This window comes from Chiloscyllium punctatum, chromosome 36 (assembly GCF_047496795.1).
Source record: "Chiloscyllium punctatum isolate Juve2018m chromosome 36, sChiPun1.3, whole genome shotgun sequence".
Classification (NCBI taxonomy): domain Eukaryota; kingdom Metazoa; phylum Chordata; class Chondrichthyes; order Orectolobiformes; family Hemiscylliidae; genus Chiloscyllium; species Chiloscyllium punctatum.
This window is the reverse complement of record NC_092774.1, coordinates 64341045-64361079: the sequence shown is the minus strand read 5'-3', so window position 1 is coordinate 64361079 and position 20035 is coordinate 64341045. Positions and strand designations below refer to the sequence as shown.

The 20035-nt window shown below is 45.3% G+C and overlaps 1 protein-coding gene and 1 non-coding gene across 2 annotated transcripts in view; both read right to left on the bottom strand.

Annotated features, from left to right (window-relative positions):
- Positions 1 to 20035, bottom strand: part of LOC140460597 (uncharacterized) — a 621333-nt gene that overhangs the window by 104211 nt on the left and 497087 nt on the right. The gene's annotated exons all lie outside the window — the stretch shown is intronic.
- Positions 11705 to 11794, bottom strand: trnap-cgg (transfer RNA proline (anticodon CGG)). Its single transcript is given in 2 exon segments — positions 11705 to 11740; positions 11759 to 11794. It is a non-coding gene; the product is annotated as a tRNA-Pro (tRNA).

The window sequence follows — 20035 nt, the reverse complement described above, 5'->3', positions numbered from 1 at the left end:
GGACAGTGTTGGAAATACAATGTTGAAGGCTGAATGAAATGAGCAGTTTAAAACAAAAACCCACCCAACCCTTCGCTAGGTTCTCCACTCAGCGCACACTACTAACTGCCAGTAAACCTGAAAGCACTTCATCCCCACAGTGCAATGAATTCCCACTTTCCACCAGAATTCCAGATGTGCTCCCTCACTCAGTTGCTGTCTCACAAATGAAAGATTTCATTGTAACTTCTGCTCCCAGTCAGGGCAAAACATCTTTGAAAACTACTCTGGAAGTCTAGTCTTCACAACCACACTTCTACTTTTACTGAAGACCATTAGAGTCATACAGCACAGAAACAGACCCTTCGGCCCAATCAATGGTACCGACCAGATATCCTAAATTAATCCAGTCTCATTTGCCAGCATTTGGCCCATATCCCTCAAAACCCTTCCTATTCAAGTACCCATCCAGATGCCTTTTAATATGTTGTAATTGTACCAGCCTCCATCTCTTCCTTTGGCAGCTCATTCCACAGAGACATCACCATCTTTGTGAGGAAGTTTCCCCTCAGGTTATTTTTAAATCTTCCCCCTCTCATCTCAAACCTATGCCCTATACTTTTGGACTTACATACCCTTGGGAAATGATCTTGGCTATGCATCCTATCCATGTCCCTTATGAACTTCTATAACGTCACCCCTCAGCCTCCAACACTCCAGGGAAAATAGACCCAGTCTCTTCAGCCTTTCCCTGGAGCTCAAACCTTCCAACTCTGGCAACAGCCTTGTAAATTCCTTCTGAACTCTTTCAAGTATCACAACATCTTTCCTGCAGCAGGGAGATCAGAAATATGTGTGGTATTCCAAAACATGGTCTAACTCAATTTACTGACCAATGGAGGAAAGCATATCAAACAGCTCCTTCATTATCTGATCTACATGCTACTCCACTTTCAAGGAACTATGAACCTGCTCTCCAAGGTCTTTTTGTTCTGCTTCACTGCCCAGGACCTTAGAATTGGGTGTATAAATCCTGCCCTGATTTGCCTTACCAAAACGCAAAATCTCATACTCATCTAAATTAAACTCCATCTGCCACTCCTTGGCCCATCAGCCTATCTCATCAATTCTAATTTATATCAAACCTTCTTTCCTCTTTCATTCACAGAAAGCTGAAAATCTCCATCCCTCAGACTCTACCCCACTCTCACTTTGCTGAACCTAATTCCTCTGTACCTCATCCTGAAGGGTCTGGTCCATGCTGATTAACAGGCCCACACTCGGGGGTGGGGGGGGGTCTAACTGAAACAGACAGAGTACTGAACAGCCAGGACAGAGTGGACATTGACAAGGTGTCTCCATTGGTAGGAGAAACTAGAACTTCAGGGCACAGCCTTCGAGTAAGGGGAAGACTTTTCAGAATGGAGATAAGAAGAAATGTCTTCAGCCAGAGAGTGCGGAATCTATAAAACTCATTGCCACAGGAGGCCAGGTCACCGAGGGTATATTTAAGACTGAGATAGATAGCTTCTTGAGTATCAAGGGAATCGAAGGTAATGGGGAGAAAGCAGGGGAATGAGTTTGAGAAATTTATCAGCCATGATTGAATGGTGGAGCAGACTGAATGCGTTGAATGGCGTAATTTCTGTTCTCATGTCTTATGGTCTCACACAGTGTGACAGAATTGGGAGCAGGGGTAGACCATTTGGTTTTTCGAGCCTGCACCAGCACTGAACAGATCATAACTGGATAGGAATATACTTACATCTGGGTGGATAGGTTGAGATGTTTTTTCACTGGAGTGTCGGAGGTTGAGAGGTGACTTTATAGAGGATTATAAGATTGTGAGGGGTATAGATGAGGTGACCAGCAGGTGTCCTTTCCCGAGGGTGGGGGTTTCAAGATGAGGGAGCAAATTTTGAAGGGGAGAGGAGAAAGAGTTTAAAATGACATGAGGAGAATCGTTTTTTTAGGAAAGTGGTTAGTGTGTGGAATCAATGTTCAGAGAAAGTGGTGGATGCAGGTACAGTAACAATGTTTAAAAGACATTTTGATAAGTACATGAAAAGGAAAGGTTCGGAGGGATATGGGCCAATCACTGGCAAATGGACCAGTTTAATTTGAGAACATAGCATGGACTAGTTGGACTGAAGGGTCTGTTTCTGTGTGTAGGATCCTGTAGCTGTTCTCGACTGGGGTCTGAAAACCATTTTCTTGGAGATCCAAGATGGCGGTGGTCTGAGTGGTCTGCTGTGTTGGGCTCTGTGCTATATCCTATGGCAATGTGGACATTTACCCCCCCGCCCCCTCGTTAACCATCCTTAGGAGAAAAAAATACTCCTATAAACTTAGTGAACATCTGGAGCTGCTAAAATTGTGGTTTGACAGCTTTAAGACCAGGATGAAAGCAAATGAAGGAAACGGGCCAAAAGGAGTGCAGCAGGCAGGGCACTCCCCTACTGCATCGGGGGTGCCTGGAGCCATTGCTCAAACTCCCAGGGCAGTCCCTTTGGATTTAATGGGGCAGCAGCAGTTACTCTCGGAGTTTGGCAAATTCCGAGATAAGATTGAAGCAGCAGTGGAACCACTATCTGTCACACTGGAAAAGCATGGTCAGGAAATTCAAATGTTGGCCCAAAGAGTAAAGGCAGCAGAGGAGAGGACCGTGGCGGAGGTCTCAGGAGGAAGGATCCAAACGCTGGAAGACCAGGTTCGGGTCCTTCAGGAGCAAGTGGACGCCCTGGAAAACTAAAGTAGGAGAAAAAGCTTACAGCTCGTGGGTCTTCCGGAACGTGAGGAAGGCGAAGACCTCATTGGAATCCTGGAGAAGTGGTTCCTGACGTTCTTGGGGCTGGAGTTGGAGTCGGGCCTGTTGAGTTTGGAGCAGGCCCACTGGATTGCAATGTGCAGGTCAGGACCGGACCCACGCCCCCCGCACGGTCCTTGTGCGACTCCTGCATTATAAAGAAAAACAGTTAGTGATTGAAACAGCAAGAAGACTGGGAAGAGATCCACAGGCTTTGTGCATTAAAGGCTCAAGAATAATATCTTTTCAGGACTTCTCAGGAGCCAGAATTAAGAAGAGAAAGGGCTTTTGATGAAGTTCAGAGAAAATTAAGGGATCTGAACATTCACTGTTCCTTGTGGTCCCTGGCCGTGTTACATTTTGCTCATGGGGGGGGACGGTATATCATTTTGATTCAGCAGAAAAGGTGAAGGACTTTGTGAATTCTCTGAATTCAAGAACTCAGGTTGGGATGGGGCCATCGATACAGACAATGGTGCAGTTCTTTCTGTCCCATCTTTTCTTTTCTCTCTCTCCATTTTTTTTGTGGTTATCGGCTTCTCCATACTGCCTTGATGTAAAACCGGAATTATTTAGTATATCGGTCAGTTGTGCATTATGCGAGGACTTTTGTTTTAACTGCTGTCCTTTTGGTTTTGGTTTGGGGGTGGCGATATCTATGGTTAAGATATATGGAGAAGGGGTGTGTGTGTGGCGGGGGCGGGGGGGGGAGTGGGCATCCATTTTTAACACTCAGAATGTAAATAACGTGTTTTTTGTTCATCTGTGAATTGCCTGGGGTTAGGGCACAGCCTCGGTTGGAAGGATCCAGGATGTTAGCTGTGGGCAAGGTGGGGTGGGAGTTATGATAGAGCTAAAGGAGAAGAATGCCCTAAGAGTAGAGGACTGGCTATACTAATAAGAAGGAACCTCCCTTTTCAGGTAATTGAGAAAATTAAGGACGAAATTGGACAGTTCATCATTCTTAAAGATCAACTACATGGAGAAGAGTATGGCGTCCTGAATGTGTATTCCCCACCCCCCCAATGTGCACCCTCTTACATTTCTAACTGATGGAGTTGCTAAAATGATGAGTCTTGGGGGTGCACAGCACTATCATAGGAGGGGATTTTAATCGCCTCATAGATCCTGAGGTAGACAGGGTGACAAGGGGCCTGGCATGTATGACTGCACGATCTAAGCAGTAGGTCGACATGATTAGTTTGATTAGTTTCCCTACAGTGTGGAAACAGGCCCTTCGGCCCAACAAGTCCACAATGACCCTCCGAAGAGTAATCCACCCAGACCCATTTCCCTCTGACTAATGCACCTAACACCATGGGTAATTTAGCATGGCCAATTCACCTTACCTGAACATCATTGGACTGTGTGAGGAAACCAGAGCACCCGGAGGAAACCCACGCAGACACGAGGAGACTGTTCAAACTCCACATATTGTCATCCAAGGCCGGAATCGGACATTGGTCCCTGGTGCTGTGAGGCAGCAGAGCTAACCACTGAGCCACCGTGCTGCCCCAGTGTGAGGAGTTGGGGTTAGTGGATGTGTGGAGGCACCTCCACCTGAATGGAAGAGACTTTACTTTCTGTTCCAACCCACACAAGTGTCACACACGAGTTGACTGTTTTTTTATGTCATCAGATATTTTGGATAAAACACTGGCTTGTAAAATTGGGCAGATAGCTGTCTCAGACCACGTGCCAGTGTATTTAGATGGTAAAATCAAGGGTGGTGGAATGGATGCACGGCACTGGCGCACGGACCCATTCCTGTTAAGGAATGGCAAATTCGTTGAGTACATCAGAAGAAAGTTCAGGGTCTTCTGGGATATCAACTCAAGTAAGGCCAGTAATCCGGCAATACTGTGGGAGGCCACTAAGGCATATTTATGAGGCCTAGTTATTTCGTATTAAACAAATAGAAGGAAGCTGAGGGAGGAGCAACAATAGATGCTGAGGAAGTATTTTATATTAGGACTTCACTGGTCAAGCTGCAGCTCTCAGGGTTGCTCTCGACTCATTGCACACACAGGTGGCAAAAAAGGGTCTCCTTTGCCAATCAAAGATTGTTTGAATTTGGACAACCTGCCCCTCCCCAGTATAAAGGCGGAACAGGTTTCCCTGTTGAATGCACCAATGATGATACAGGAGGTGCAGGAAACAATAAAGCATCTCCAGATAGCAATGCACCGGGGTCAGATGGGTTCCCAAGTGAATTCCATAAGGAATTCATAAATGCCACCTCTGAGGATGTATAGCTATTCAGATACACAGGTTTGTCTTCCGCCCTCTCTTATGGAGGCTAATATCTCCTTCATTTTAAAGAAGGAGAAAGAGCCCGAAGAATATGCTTCATACAGACCCATTTCACTGTTGAATGTAGATTTTAAAATTCTACCCAAGTTGCCGGCCCTGAGGTTGGAAAAGATGTTGCCCTGTATTATGAAAGATGATCAGATGGGTTTTAACGGCTGTAGCTCCTCCAATAATATCAGGAGGGTACTGAACATAGTGCAGGTATGCCACAAAGATTGATCCTGGGTTCGGTGGTTTCCATAGATGCAGACAAGGCATTTGACAGGATAGAATGGCTGTACTTGTTTGGGGTCCCTGAGCATTTTGCTAGACGGGTAGTGGTGTTGTATAATGATCCTAAGGCAGCAGTCATCACAAACGGCACTAAGTTTGATAACTTTCATATGGGGAGAGGGAGTCAACAGGGATGTCCTCTTTCACTACTGCTATTTATCTTGGCAATTGTGCCATTAGCTGAGGTGATCAGGAGGGATCCTGAAATAGTGGGGCCAGAGGTGGGAATGGGGAGCATAAGATTACCCAATATGCTGATGACATCCTTTTGTTCTTGGCCAATCTGGAGGAGTCAGTTTCTCGATTGATTCAAACAATTAATTTATTTGGCTGTTTTTCGGGCTACAGGATCAACTTTACAAAATCGGAAGCCATGCCGGTGGGGGTATTAGTGGAGGTGCCTGATCTGAAGGATGGAATGGAATTCCTGTTTAGATGGTCGTCAAAAGGATTTTTGTACTTGAGAATTTTTATTACTCCTGCCTTCCACCAGCTGTATAAAGCTAACTATGTACAATTACTCGAGAGGATAAAGCAGGATTTGCAGCAGTGGAAGGGATTAATGTTATGATGGTTACGCCGAATAGCCCTGAATAAAATGAATGTTCTTCCTCGCCTGTTGTAACCCTTGAGAATGCTCCCGTTGTTGCTACCCAGATGAGTATTACGGAGGCTCAATGGTTGGCTCGGTTCTTTATTTGGTGTCGCAGGCGCACCCTAATTAAGTTTACCAAATTGCAGCTCTCACAGGGTGAGGGAGTGGGGTGAACCTTCTGGACTTGGAGACATCAAATATGCACTTTGTTCCCATATCTGGGTGGCGGGGCATGGGGGAGATTCGGGGTCAATTTGGCTTGATGTTGAAGCCTCGCAGTTACGTTGTCTCCTAATTATTTATGAATAAGATGAAATCCATGACCGAGCAGTATAAGAGTCCAATCATTTTAAATACAGTGCAAACCTGGAGGATAATGAGGCAAGATGAGGGCAATTGGCTTAAAACCTCACCGTTTACCCCATTGGTGACAGGCCAAGGATTTAAACCTGGGGCAATGGACGCCGGCTTTAGGTCATGGGAGAATAAGGGAATCTCCTATCTGGGAGATTTATTCAAGAGAGAGGTCTTGATGTCATTTAGCCAGCTAACTCAGAAATATGGATTGTACCTATTCCTGTACTTTCAGATAAGGGTTATATACAGAAAAAGATGATGGTCCCAGCTCAGCTTTACAGGTCAGAAGTGGAGAAAAGAGTACTCAAGTGTGCTGGTGTTCTTTCAGTCAGTACTTTGTATTATTTACAAAAGGGATGTGCCTTAGGGGACGTGGAATCAGGAACTCCGAGAGGATACTTCATTAGAAGTATGGAAAATAAATATGGGAAAATGTGAGCAAAATTTCAATATGTAACAAAGCACAGGCCATGAAATTGAAGATTTTACACAGGGCTCATATGGCGCCAGAGAGGCTCGCTAAGTTCAAGAGAGGAGTACCATCAGGTTGTCCCAAATGTAAAATTATTATAGGCACTCTCACACACTGCTATTGGTCATGTTTTAAGGTCCAGACTTACTGGAGTGCTATAGTAAGGGAGCCGAAGGACATCCTCGGGATTGAAGTTAAAGTGGATCTGGCATTTCTTCTTCTGGGGTTAGCAAATTTGCCCTCTCCTGGGTAAACATAGGACGAGACTGTGTAACATTCTTACCCACTATACAAGGAAGAACATTTTAATGAAATAGACAGCGGAAAAAACCCCAGGTCTTACTGGGTGGCGTCGGCTAGTGATGGAGCATCTCCCCCAAGACTACCACATGAATATGGTGCACCACTGAACAGGGCGGTTTTATAAGACATGGAAACCTTTCTAAATTATATGGATGCAGACTTATCAGCAATATTGATTAGGGCCGTGGTATGCCATGGGAATCGGTTTGGGCACCAGTGGGGCCCTGGGAAGGGAGGCTGGGGGGAAAAGAATATGGGTACAATAACTGGAGCTCCCAGGGATGGGAGCCTCAGTGGAGGTGTAATGAGTTAAATAGAATAAAATAATGTGATGTAATTTAATTTGAATTCAGTTTAATTTATTTTTTTAATTTGATTGAAGTTTAGTTTAAGCTAAGCAGGTAAAGTTGTTCTGGTAGAATAGTAGTTAGTTCATTATTAATAGTATCATGATATGACATTATTGTACTGCCTCTATCTTTCTGTATTTTGGTATTGTTCTTTTTTGTCTATAGATGTTTTGTAAAAGATTTGAAAATGTTTCTAATAAAATATTTTAAAAAACATTTCCTTGCCTTCCCCCATAACTACTTTTAACATTCAAAAGTCAGATAAACTCAACTTTGAATATATTCAATGACCCCCTAACTGCACGAAGACATCCCCACTTCTGAACTCAATACCTCTTGCTAATACACCACTTGCCTTGCTCATTGCTTGCTGCACCTGTCTGACAACTGGCATTGACTGGGATAGAAAGCCTGAGTAGAAGGTAGCTGAGGCACCTTTGTACGTCCACACATCATTCCTGATGAATGGTTTTTGCCCAAAACATTGACTGCCCTGCACCACGGATGCTGCCTGATCTGTTGTGCTTTTCCAGCGCCACATATTTCGACTCTGATCTCTAGCATCTGCAGTTCTCACTTGTCCCACATCCCAATATATCACCATTTAAACAATGCATCTCCTTTCTGTTTTTATTTTACAGGAAAGACTATAACTTCACACTGTGTAACTGCATTTGCCATGTGTTTGCCAATTAAGACACAGACCTGAACCAACTTTGCTGCAAGTCAAGAACTGAACTCCAGAATGAAAAAATAAAATGGAAAAGGGGGTGAGAAAAGAGTGTGTTGTACTCACAGATGTTGGACAGAGGAAAATTGCAGTCTGAGGTGAAGCTCAATCTTCATTCAGAGAGAGAAGAACAGCAACTACAGCTTCACAAATTCATGGTCTAACGTCCGCATTGAGAGAATAGGGGCGTTCTCAATGGCAGGAAGACCACACTCCTTCCGGTCTTCTGGCGCTTTCTATTGGTCCATCAAAAGAATGTCGCGTCCTGTCTCCGCTGTCAGGTAGGAGCATGCGCACTACTTTGCTGACACCAGCGTACATGCGCAGTGTTTGCTGACACCGAGAAGCATGCGTAGTCTGTCCTGTGGAGGTGTTGGTGTAACCGACAAATTTTCAGTCTCAATGCTAATAGGAGAGAAAGAAAGACTGGTGCCACAAATTTGTTTTCCTGAGACTCAACATTTTATTGTTTTTGAATTTTGTCTGGCTGCTCAATTTTGTCTGTCTTTTCCCCAGGTTAGAGGAAGTACAAAACTAGAGGGGAATCGGCTTAGGGTGAGAGCGGAAAGGTTTAAAAGGGACAGATGGGATAAATTTTCACGCAGAGCGTAGTACGTGTATGGAATGAGCTGCCAGAGGCCGTGTGTCAAGGCTGGTACATTTACAACATGTGAAAGGCTTCTGGATGGGTTCTGGAAAGGCCTGTATATGAATAGGAAGGGTTGAGAGAGATGAGCCAAATACTGGCATACAGACCACTAGATTTATTTCAGATATGTGGTCGGCATGGACCAAAAGGTTTGTTTCTGTGCTCTGCAATTCTATGACTCTATTTCTACATATTCTGAACCAATTTCACAAGACTAGGAATAGGTCATTCCTCCCTCACAGCCTGTTCTCAACTGTGGCTTAACTGCAAGTTTCAGAAAGATGTCTGCAGTTTTTTTTAAAGCAATTGAATATGCTTTCAGACGTTATTGATGTTTCTAAATACAACATTTTAGCTATTCTCAATGTTTTACAGATCAGCCGTTTCGCTGGTTCAGTGGTTAGCGCTGTTGCCTCACACTGCAAGGAACCGGATTCGATCCCACCATCTGGCGACTGTTGGTGTGGGATTTGCACATTCCTTTCCCCTCCTTTCAGTGCTCCAGGTTCCGCCCATGGTCGCAAAGATGGGCAGGTTAGGGTGGATTGGCCGTGCTAAATTGCCCCACAGTGTGCAGAGATGTGTTATGGGGTGGGATGCTTTTCGAAGGGTCAGTGTGGACTCGATGGGCCGAATGGCCTGCTCCCACACTGTAGGGATTCTATAATGACAAGAGTTGTCAAACCAGCAATTTTAATTGGTGAATTATAAGACCAGGAGCCAATCTTTAATCAGTTTTCCATTCATTCACAGAGTGAAATTTTAGAATTGTATCACTCTGAGCTCTACTCCCACCTCAATGTCAATAAATGTCTTTTTATCTGTCCTCAAACAATCAATCTGTCCCTCCTTAACCTTGATTTTTTTAAAGTTAGCATATTTCTTCCTTTAGATAAACCTTATCAATCAAAACACAAAACAATGTTTCAAACCTAATTAAACATTTTTTACGTTCTATACGAATCTTCTGGGATCCCCAGTAATCACCCCATATCAGCTGTTATCTTCATCAAATAATCTGACAATTATTGACTGCTATCAACCTCTTCCGTCCCAGGAAATTTCCTTTCTCTGCAAAGTTTGGTTCATGTTGGCAAGTTCAATTTATAATGTTTTACATTCTCAGTGTCTGTTTAACATTCAGTGGGAAAACTGTTTTCAGTCTCAAATTTATACAGTATTCCTCCAAAATGTTTCTGAGGAATGCACTCCCACAAAAGCTGGTGGTTCCACACTTAAAATGCTATTAACGGCTTGCTTGGTTGTCTTTGCTGTTTCCCCTCTAACTGTTCAAAATGTCTGGTTTTATACCCGAAAACATCAGATCATTTCATTGGTTTGGTGTCATTCCAAACTGTAAAATTCAAGTTCGATAGGAATTTGGTATCGGGGCATACTTTAAACTGATTGGCCGAATTGGAATTTGTTTTTGTTCCATGGCAACACAACTTCAGCTATTTGTTTCAACCAAACGTTACATTTTTAAATTGTTCAGCACGCTTTGTGCTTTCAGTCAGTCCTTGCTCGTTTCCTCTCTGTCAAAAGGTACACTACACACCTACACCTTCATTACACCATCCAAATGTTTTTTAAATGTTGTAACTACACTTGCGTCTATCACTTCTGGAAGTTCATTCACTCACAAACTAACGTCTGTGTAAAAACATTATCCCTCAGGTTCCTTTTAAAATCTCTCTCCTCTCACCTTAAAAAAAGTCCCCTAGTTTTTAATTCTCCTTCACTAAGGAACAGACTTTTGCTAATCACTTTACCTACAACCTTCATGATTTTATAAATTTCTACAAGGTTACCCTCAACCTCCTACGCTCCAGTGAAAAAGGTCCAAGCCTCTCCATATAACCTGAACACTTCAATCCTGGCAACATCCTGGAAAAGCTTTTCCAAACCCTCTCCAATAGTATTCTTCCTATAACAGGACGACCAGGACTGTACTCAGTACACTAAAAGTGGCCTCATCAACATCCTGTACAACCTCAACATGACGTCCCAACTCCAACACTCAATGGTGTGAAAAATGAAAGCAAGTGTGCTAAACACCGTCCCTGAACCATCCAGACTGACGTAGATTCTAGGAGCAGGGCCTGTCTCTCATGGATGAGAAGGAGTATATGAAACCACAGAGAAAGCTGGGACCCACTGGAATTGTATCCCTTCCTCAGTCTCTCTATGTTTTTCCTTAACTTCTGTTTTTCTGACACTTCACCTTTTTCTCGCTCACTCTGTGTCTCTCTTTCTTCTTGTCTTCCACTCCCATCCGTCTGTCCTATGGGTTCAGGAACATAATTGTTTGAAGTTTGCGTCACCTACTGACCCTGATCACTCCCTGTACGAAAACGTTCTTCCTAATGTCACTTTTACTTCTTTTCCTCGTGATTTTAAAACTCTGCTGAATCGTTGTCGATCCTTTCAGGCGTGGGAGCATTTGCACTACATTATTCCTGTGTCTAGACCCTCATGACTTGAAAAACGTCAATCAGGCCAGCTTTCAACCTACTGTTCTCCAAGGAGAACTGTCCCATCTTTCCAATGTACCTGCATTGCTGACAATCCTCATACACGGCACCATTAACGTCAACCTGTTCAGCGCTGTCTCCTATCACTTCACTTCCCCGCTTCCTGAAATTTCACGTTCACAATTGTGCAATAATGCAGCTGGAGGATTCATTCAGAGTCGGACTGCGCGGGCGAAGTACGTGCAATGCTTGTTTTCACTTTGAGCAAGTGTTTCCTTTTATCCTGTTCGCTGTAATGGGAGCTCGACCTCATCCCTACTTCAGACAGTCCGATCTCGTTTAATAAATGTGCTTTTTGAGAAAATCACCACGGCGTTTCTGCACAAGGCAACTTAAGAAACGAGGGCTCGTCCGGGATTCGAACCCGGGATCTCTCGCAAGTTCACCCCACTGAAGGCCCGAAGCGAGAATCATACCACTAGACCAACGAGCCACAGGCCGAGCAAGGCGCGAGCTGCCTTGACCCCGGACGCTCCAAGCGCCCTCCCCTGAAGCAGCTGAGACTTGCTCAGTGTGAAATACGTTTGAGTTGCTCCAAGAATCGCAAGCAGCAAAGAGATTCCACAACATTTGCTTCTCATTCCGTCTCCCTGCACCCAGGACGCTGCTGTTTGTCCCGTTCCCAGTAACTGGACTCTCTCCATTGGCGGATAATTAAACCATATTGTTTCTAATTGCAAACTGTTCTGGGGGAGGGCAGAGCCCCTTCGCTCTTCTGCTCTCTCACAATCACTTTGGATGGGAGACGTCAGTTCCACTAATGCATAGGAAATGGGCAAGTTTTAACTACATTACAAAGGTCTGTCATCAAAGAAACAGAAAGATGCTGTGATGGTGGGACAGAGAGAAATGGACACCGGAAACTGGTCCCTCAGGTAAATTCATATGAGTGTATTTGTGTGCAGCCTGCTCGGTGTTCAGAATTCGTCTTCACACAGCAATCCTGCAGAAAGACTTTTCTAACACGGGCGTCTGTTTCTTTGCTGCGAACGGGCAGCAGTGAACATCTGAGCCCCAACTGTCCCAGATGAAGTTGAAAATGAGCCATTGTTTCTCCCTCAGCCGCTCTGTCCCAGAGACAGGGAGAGGGACGGCATCAACGCGTGACGTCATTCCGCCGCAGCCTGAAGCCGTTCAGTCCATCATTTCCATGTGACTCTCTGTCACTTGTATCTCTCCGAGATGATTCCCAATCGGTGATATGTGTCCTCATCATGGGAACTGTGTCTGTGTGGTGATGCTGCTTTCGAAAGGCTGATCGTCCTGTCATTCACGTCTGAACCGGAGAGGGGAATTATTGCAGGGAATGAATACGACCGCAAATAATGTGGCTTTGTGGTTCAGTGGTTAACCCTGCTGTCTCATAACGGGACCTGAATTCGGTCCTACCCTTGTGCGGCTTGTTTGAGTGGAGTTTGTTCAATCTCCCCGTATCTGCGTGGGTTTCCTGCGGTGCTCCGGTTTCCTTCCACAGTCGAAAGATGTGCAGGTTAGGTGGACTGACCATGCTCAACTGCCCCTTAGTGCCCAGAGGTCGGGAGGTTGGGCGCATCAGTCCGAAGTAAATGTCGGGTCTGGGCGGGTTACTCTTCGGAGGGTTGATAAGGACTTGTTGAGCAGGAGGGCCTGTTTCTACACTGTAGGGATTCGAATTCGAATTGTTTCAACTTCCCCAGCTCATTCCCATTTCAGAGAAGAGGTGTTAGGATTCAGTTCAGAGCAGACCGGCGGGAAACAACTCAAATCTCCACAAGCACTTCCCCTCAATTGTGTAAATTGGGCCAGTGTTTCGTGACATATTCAGCTCACACTGAATCACAACATGTGTCACAGCGCAGACGGAGGCCATGCGGCCCACCTTCGCTCTGCTGGTTCTACACCGTAAGTAAACGTGTGACTCAATTCGTATAATTCTTTTGCCTTTTCCGTGTAAATCTGTACAACTGAACGTGACCACCGAATTCCCTTTCGGGTCCATTGAATCTTCCTCTTTGTCAATGTCAGACAGGGACTTACTGACCCTCACCACTCCCTGTACGAAAACGTTCTTCCTAATGTCACTTTTACTTCTTTCCCACCTGACATTTAAACTCTGCCGAATCGTTGTGGATCCTTTGTAGCGTGGGAGCATTTTCACAACATTATTTCCTTTGTCTCGGCCTCTCATGATTTGCAAGGCCTCTGTTCTCCGTGGAGGGCAGTCCCAATTTTCCAATCTCGCTTCATTGCTGACATTCCTCATGCACCGGATCTCTGGCAAGTCGGAAAAGTAGAAGAGTCAAAGCGAGATTCATACCCCTAGACCAACGAGCTAGAAACCAGGCGCACCCCATCGCCCGTACGCACCCCACCTCTTGAACGAGCTGAGACTTGCTCAGTGTGAAATACATTTGACATTGCTCTAAGAATTGCAAGTGGCAAAGAGTTTCCATAACAGCTGCTTCTCATTGTCCAAGTGTTTTGGGAAGCAGATGAGAAGGCGAAGTGCAGAACAGAGCGCCGCTATACGGGAAAGCTGCGAAAGAGGATATTGAGTGTTTAGGAGAGATGGTTTCCCTTCTGGTTTATGCTCCGATCACGCACCCGCAGACATATCGCCGATGCGCAAACATAAACTCTGTCTAAATTCCCACATTCTGTTTTTTCGAACTGTGATTTCGCTCAAAAGCACTAAGTTTCAACACTCTCAAAAATCAAACTTTAACAAAGTGCTCATAGATATACTTTGCGAACACCTGGAAAAATTCTTCTGAACGTACCTAGGGAATTTCGGTTTGAGGGCTCTTGAACTTTAAGTAGAAGGAAGGGAAGTTTGCCTCGAGGCTGCATAATGTGGAGATGTGTTCCCCATGTTAACTGGTAGTGATTGACCATCCCAGTGCTTCCCGATGCAGGGTTGCCCTGACCCACAGGGAGGTTTCTTTGATAAACTGTCCCGGGGGCTTCTAGTCGAGCCCCCGGTGATGGCCTGCAGCTGCTGTGACACAATAATGATGCTGGCCCAGGAACATGAATATGAATTAGTTCGTGAGTCACGTGGGACTGAATTATTCTTTGGAAAGTTCTTTCAACTTCACGGATGTAAATATGAGAGGAGGGTAATGGGCAGGGCTTACACATTGGGTCCACTCTTTCTTCACTCTCAACACCCCACACCCACCTCCCATTGTCCCAAGGCACTTTCCCCTGTAACCGCCGAATGTGTAACACCTGCCCATTTACCTGCTCCCTCCTGAATATCCAGGGGCTCGAACATACCTTCCAGGTGAAGCAGCACTTTACCTGCACATTTGCCACAACCTAGTCGACTGCATTCGTTGCTCACAGTGTGGTTTCCCCAAAGTAGCATGAAGCATAAACTGGGTGACTGCTTCGCAGAATATCTCGGTTCTGTCCGCAAAAAAAGGCTCTGAGCTTCTGGTTGCCCGCCACTTTAACACACCACCCTGTTCCCTGGCCAACATCTCTGTATCAGGCATGCAGCAGTGTTCCAGCAAAGCTCAGCTCCAGATGGAAGAACAAAGCCTCATTTTCCACTTGAAGACCCTACAGCACCCCCGGTCTTCAATATCGAGTTCCATGTCTTTAGGGCCTGAAATCCGCCATGTCCTATTCTCTCCTATTCACGTAATGTCGTCTTTTGCAGCTTTCCCGTCTAAGGGCGCTCTGTTCTGTACCTCGCCTTCTCATTTCCTTCCCAAAAAACTAACATGAATATTTCACATTGATATACTGGCCCAATGTGCACAGTTGAGATGACACACTCGTGGAGGTCTGCGTGGTCTTCTCCTGTTCTCTGTTGAGGAGGGAAATGCTTGTCACTGGTCACTCAGGTGTCAGAGAAAAGTTTCGAAACAAAAAGGTTAAATTTTCTGCCATTGGAGAGGGCCCGGTTCCTGGACATGGGACAAACGACAGCAGCGAAACAGAATGAGAAGCACCTATTCTGGAAATTGTTTGCCTGACCCCATGAAAAGCAGACAACTTCGCAGTTGGAGGGAGAGCAGCAAATACACCACCCCTGTGCGGGGTTGAATCACCAACCTCCCGGTAAACTGCTGAACGCACAGCCCAACGGTGCGATAGAGAAATGTGACTTCGCCGGCTGCACCATCGCGAAGGGTAGGATATTAGTGAATTCATAATTCAGCCTCACCGCCAAGAATTACATTTGTCGTCTATAAGTCTTACTTTTCTGTAATAAAGCCTGGGACATTCATTGTGGAGAGATGAGATCGAATTGAACTACACACATTGATGAGAGATACAGCGGGTGGGAAGGATCCATTCCCATGCGTAGAGAGATTAATAATCAGGACCGAAAATAAGGAGCGACTTCAAGAAATTGGGGGTTCATTCAGCAAAGCTAATGTAGAACTGTGATGAAAGTGTGATGAAAATTGTGATGAAAGTCTCTCGAGTTATTTTGATGAGAAGTGTTGATGATGCTAATACAATCGATAGGATGAACGTAGATTGGTAAATGTATTTGGTGACAGTTCTATTCTAGCCCTGTGAGCGAAACCTGGATCTGAAGGAGTAGAAGGGACATCAACAACATCGATCTGAAATTGGACACGTGACAAGAAACAGAGCCACCATTGACAGTTGGCTTTTGAACTGGAGAAGGTTTCTCGTGAAATTAACTATGCAAGGTCAAAATAATTTAGGTAAAACACGGAAACGCTATCCTCATTAGCAGACAGTGAAAGGATGACAAGACACAAATTAAACATTTTCGACAAGTGATTCAGGGGACTGGGAAGATAAGTATTATAAACTGTGAACAGCAAAGTTCTGGAGCACAACACTTACATTCAAAGACGGAAAACATCCAGGTCCTGATTAATCAGATTGCATTGTGGCGCTTTTCTGGAAAACATCCACTTGCAATGTCCCACAAAAGAGGGACAAAACACATCCCTGTCAGCCCAGGATAGAAAATCCGAAGGGATGAACGTTTGCTGATTTCCTGAAGTTCACAGAGCTCAGACTGGGTTTTGGTGATTGTTTCTTTTCCACTGCCAGGAGCCGCAGTGGTTGAGGCGTTGAGTTGGGGAGAATAAAATTTGCCCGTGAGCAGCGTGTGGGGCTATTTCAGCTTCCCCTCATCTGACTGCGCTGTGAGTTGACTCAGATGTTGTCAGGGACATTTACTGACTCGAGACAGTGAAAGGATTCTCATTCCCGCAGGTCGGGAATTCAAACCGTATGCCGGCTTCAGAACAATGAGAAAGATTAATTGGTGTGTGTGAAGAAGCTGTGAGCTGCATTTCAAACAGGGAGGTGGACTCAGATGCATCATCCATTGCGCCCCGGCCCTGTGCGCATCTAACGCCACCATGCTGCAGAGTTCTGACGCCAACACGGACATGCGCAGCAATGGGAACATTCACAAGGTGAACAACCAAAGATAATCACCGTCACTGATTCCCTTCCACAGGCCCAACTTTGTGAAGCAGTATCTTTCACTGGCAAAGGAAACACCCTTGTCCTCAGGTGCCTGCTTCATTTCGATCACGATTTCAAGCACCTCACTGTTCTAGTCTCATTTCCAAACACTTTGCTCATCGCCTCAAAAGAAGCTCTGCGGGTATCTGCTTGTTCCACCCGAACAGGCAGTGGGTTGCAGATTCCCACCAGTCCCAATTTGAGTGAAATATTTTTCCCCCTCCACTGATTTGAATCTTAAAGAAGAAGCCGGGGAGCAAGCTCCCGTTCTTTTCGACGACATTTCTCATTTTGTACTCGGCAGGGTTCACACCTGCGTGGGGAAACCGCAATGGATTTCAAGTCCATCCTATTAACCACTCGGCCCACGAATACAGAACCACACTGACAGCTTGACTTCCCAGGTCTGTCTGCCTGTGGAGCTGAGAAAGAGTGAATCATCGCAGAGTTTGTTTGACTCCAATCACTTCACAGTGATTCGAAAGGGTTAAATATCTGCCCATGATGTTTGCAGACATTTAGGTGTTTCACCCCAAAAGATGAAATGAACTTTCAGTGAGAAATTGCAGGAGGAACTCAGCAGGTCAGGCAACATCTGTGGTAAGAGAATCAGAGGCAACATTTCAGAATTTTGTTTTCTCCGACAGGTACTGTCAAACCTGCCGAGTTTCTCTTTGGGTCTCGTCTTCTCAGCATATGCAGTCCCTTACGTTAGACATTAATTCAATTCAGAAACCCCTTTGTGGAGAAGATTTCCGTTTGGGGAACATTTTCCTGACCCCATTAAAAACGCACAGCTTCGAAGCCAAAGAAGGGCATCGAACACCCCGCCCCTGGGTGGGCTTGAACGACCAACCATTCGATTAACAGCCGAACGCGCTGACCAATTGCGCCACAGAGACAGGCGCTGCTGAGGGCGGCGCTATCGCTTAGTGATTATATAATTCAGCCTCAACGCCAAGAATTACAATTGTCGTCTATCTGTTTTACTTTTCCATAATCAAGCCTGGGAGATGCATTCTGGAGATACCGGGGGCTGTCTGCAGACACATCCATGTCACGAGGAACTAGCTTTCTTACTCCGGGGCCGTCGCCCTTCCAGCCTTTCAGCGTTTTGCCTGTTCGCGAGTTCTCTCATTGGATCGGAGGCGAGAAGGAGTTTGAATTCCTGATGTGCAGGAACGACAATTCTTTCAATGTCTCAGATCAGTTCATGTGCCGAGAACATCAGAGTCAACCTCCCGGCCTCTTCAAAAAGGGGACGGTGTCTGGACTGTCTCTGCTCAATCGGACCGGTCATCTTTCATTCTCCTCTAAATCCGCTTCGCAAAGTGTTTCTAAAGGTTCACAAAGCTGGAGACTGGGATTTCTGTTTTGCTTCATGAACATTTGAACATTTTTCCATTGCCTAACTGACAATATTTTGCCAAAATCTCTTCCCAATTGTACGCCTTGCCTCATGTCCAGGGATGAGGAATTTCCATTTTGGGGAGACATTCCCAAGGTTGAGAATGTTCGCTTTGGAGCAAACAAGGATAACTGGAGATTTCCTGGGGCTGTTGGTCATGATGGGAGAAGAAGCGGTGGGAATGGGCAGATTAATGATCAGAAGAACCAATTGCCACTGACCAGAGTCAGTTACCAGAGGACAGGGATTGAAGTTCTTGAATGAAAAGCAGCACTTGTGCCTAATAAACACAGAGAATACTGCAGAAAGCCAACAGGTCGAGCAGCATCTGTGGATAGGTAAACAGAGCTGACGTTGTGAGTCTGATACGTTGTTTGTTCAGAACCCGAGTTTCCTGCATGGCAATCAATTCCCAGACATGAGAAAACGGGTCTTTATTGAGACGGGATTTGTGAAGTTTGAGCGATAATGCAACCAACAGGAAGTTATTTAAAATCGCCAGCGAAGAAAGCATAGCCAGCAGGTTACCACCCTGGGCGGGGAGCCCCAAATGATCTCTACGCCAACACCTTAAGTGTTCGGCCACAACTACACGCCCAAAGTTGAGGTCTAAACTTTCTCATGGAATAGTTCTAACAGGAAAGGTGAGTATTGGGCTTGTCCTGTCCGCGCCATAGCCCCAACGTTTCCTGTTCCCCTGGATTTGATCAGGACAGAGGAGGCTGATGGGAGATCGAATTGAACTACACACATTGATGAGAGATACAGCGGGTGGGAAGGATCCATTCCCATGCGTAGAGAGATTAATAATCAGGACCGAAAATAAGGAGCCACTTCAAGAAATTTGGGGTTCATTCAGCAAAGCTAATGTAGAACTGTTCACAGAAAATTGTGATGAAAGTCTCTCGAGTTATTTTGATGAGAAGTGTTGATGATGCTAATACAATCGATAGGATGAACGTAGATTGGTAAATGTATTTAGTGACAGTTCTGTTCTAGCCCTGTGAGCGAAACCTGGATCTGAAGGAGTAGAAGGGACATCAACAACATCGATCTGAAATTGGACACGTGACAAGGAACAGAGCCATCATTAACAGTTGGCTTTTGAACTGGAGAGGGTTTCTCGTGAAATTAGCTTGAGGCTTGAGGTATGCAAGGTCAAGATAATTTAGGTAAAACATGGAAACACTATCCTCATTAGCAGACAGTGAAAGGATTACAAGACACAAATTAAACATTTTCGACAAGTGATACAGGGAACTGGGAAGATAAGTATTAGAAACTGGCAACAACAAAGTTCTGCAGCACAACACTGACATTCAAAGACCGAAAACATCCAGGTCCTGATTAATCAGATGGCATTGTGGTGCTTTTCTGCAAAACATCCACTTGCAATGTCCTACAAAAGAGTGACAAAACCCATCGCTGTCAGCCTAGGACAGAAAATCCGAAGGGATGAACGTTTGCTGATTTTCTGAAGATTCACAGAGCTTAGACTGGTTTTTGGTGATTGTTTCTTTTCCACTGCCAGGAGCCGCAGTGGTTGAGGCGTTGAGTTGGGGAGAATAAAATGTGCCCGTGAGCAGCATGTGGGGCTATTTCAGCTTCCCCTCATCTGACTGCGCTGTGAGTTGACTCAGATGTTCTCAGGGACATTTACTGACGCGAGACAGTGAAAGGATTCTCATTCCCGCAGGTTGGGAATTCAAACCGTATGCCGGCTTCAGGACAATGAGAAAGATTAATTGGGGTGTGTGAACAAGCTGTGAGCTGCATTTCAAACAGGTCGGTGGAGTTTGGTGCGCCAGGCCCTGT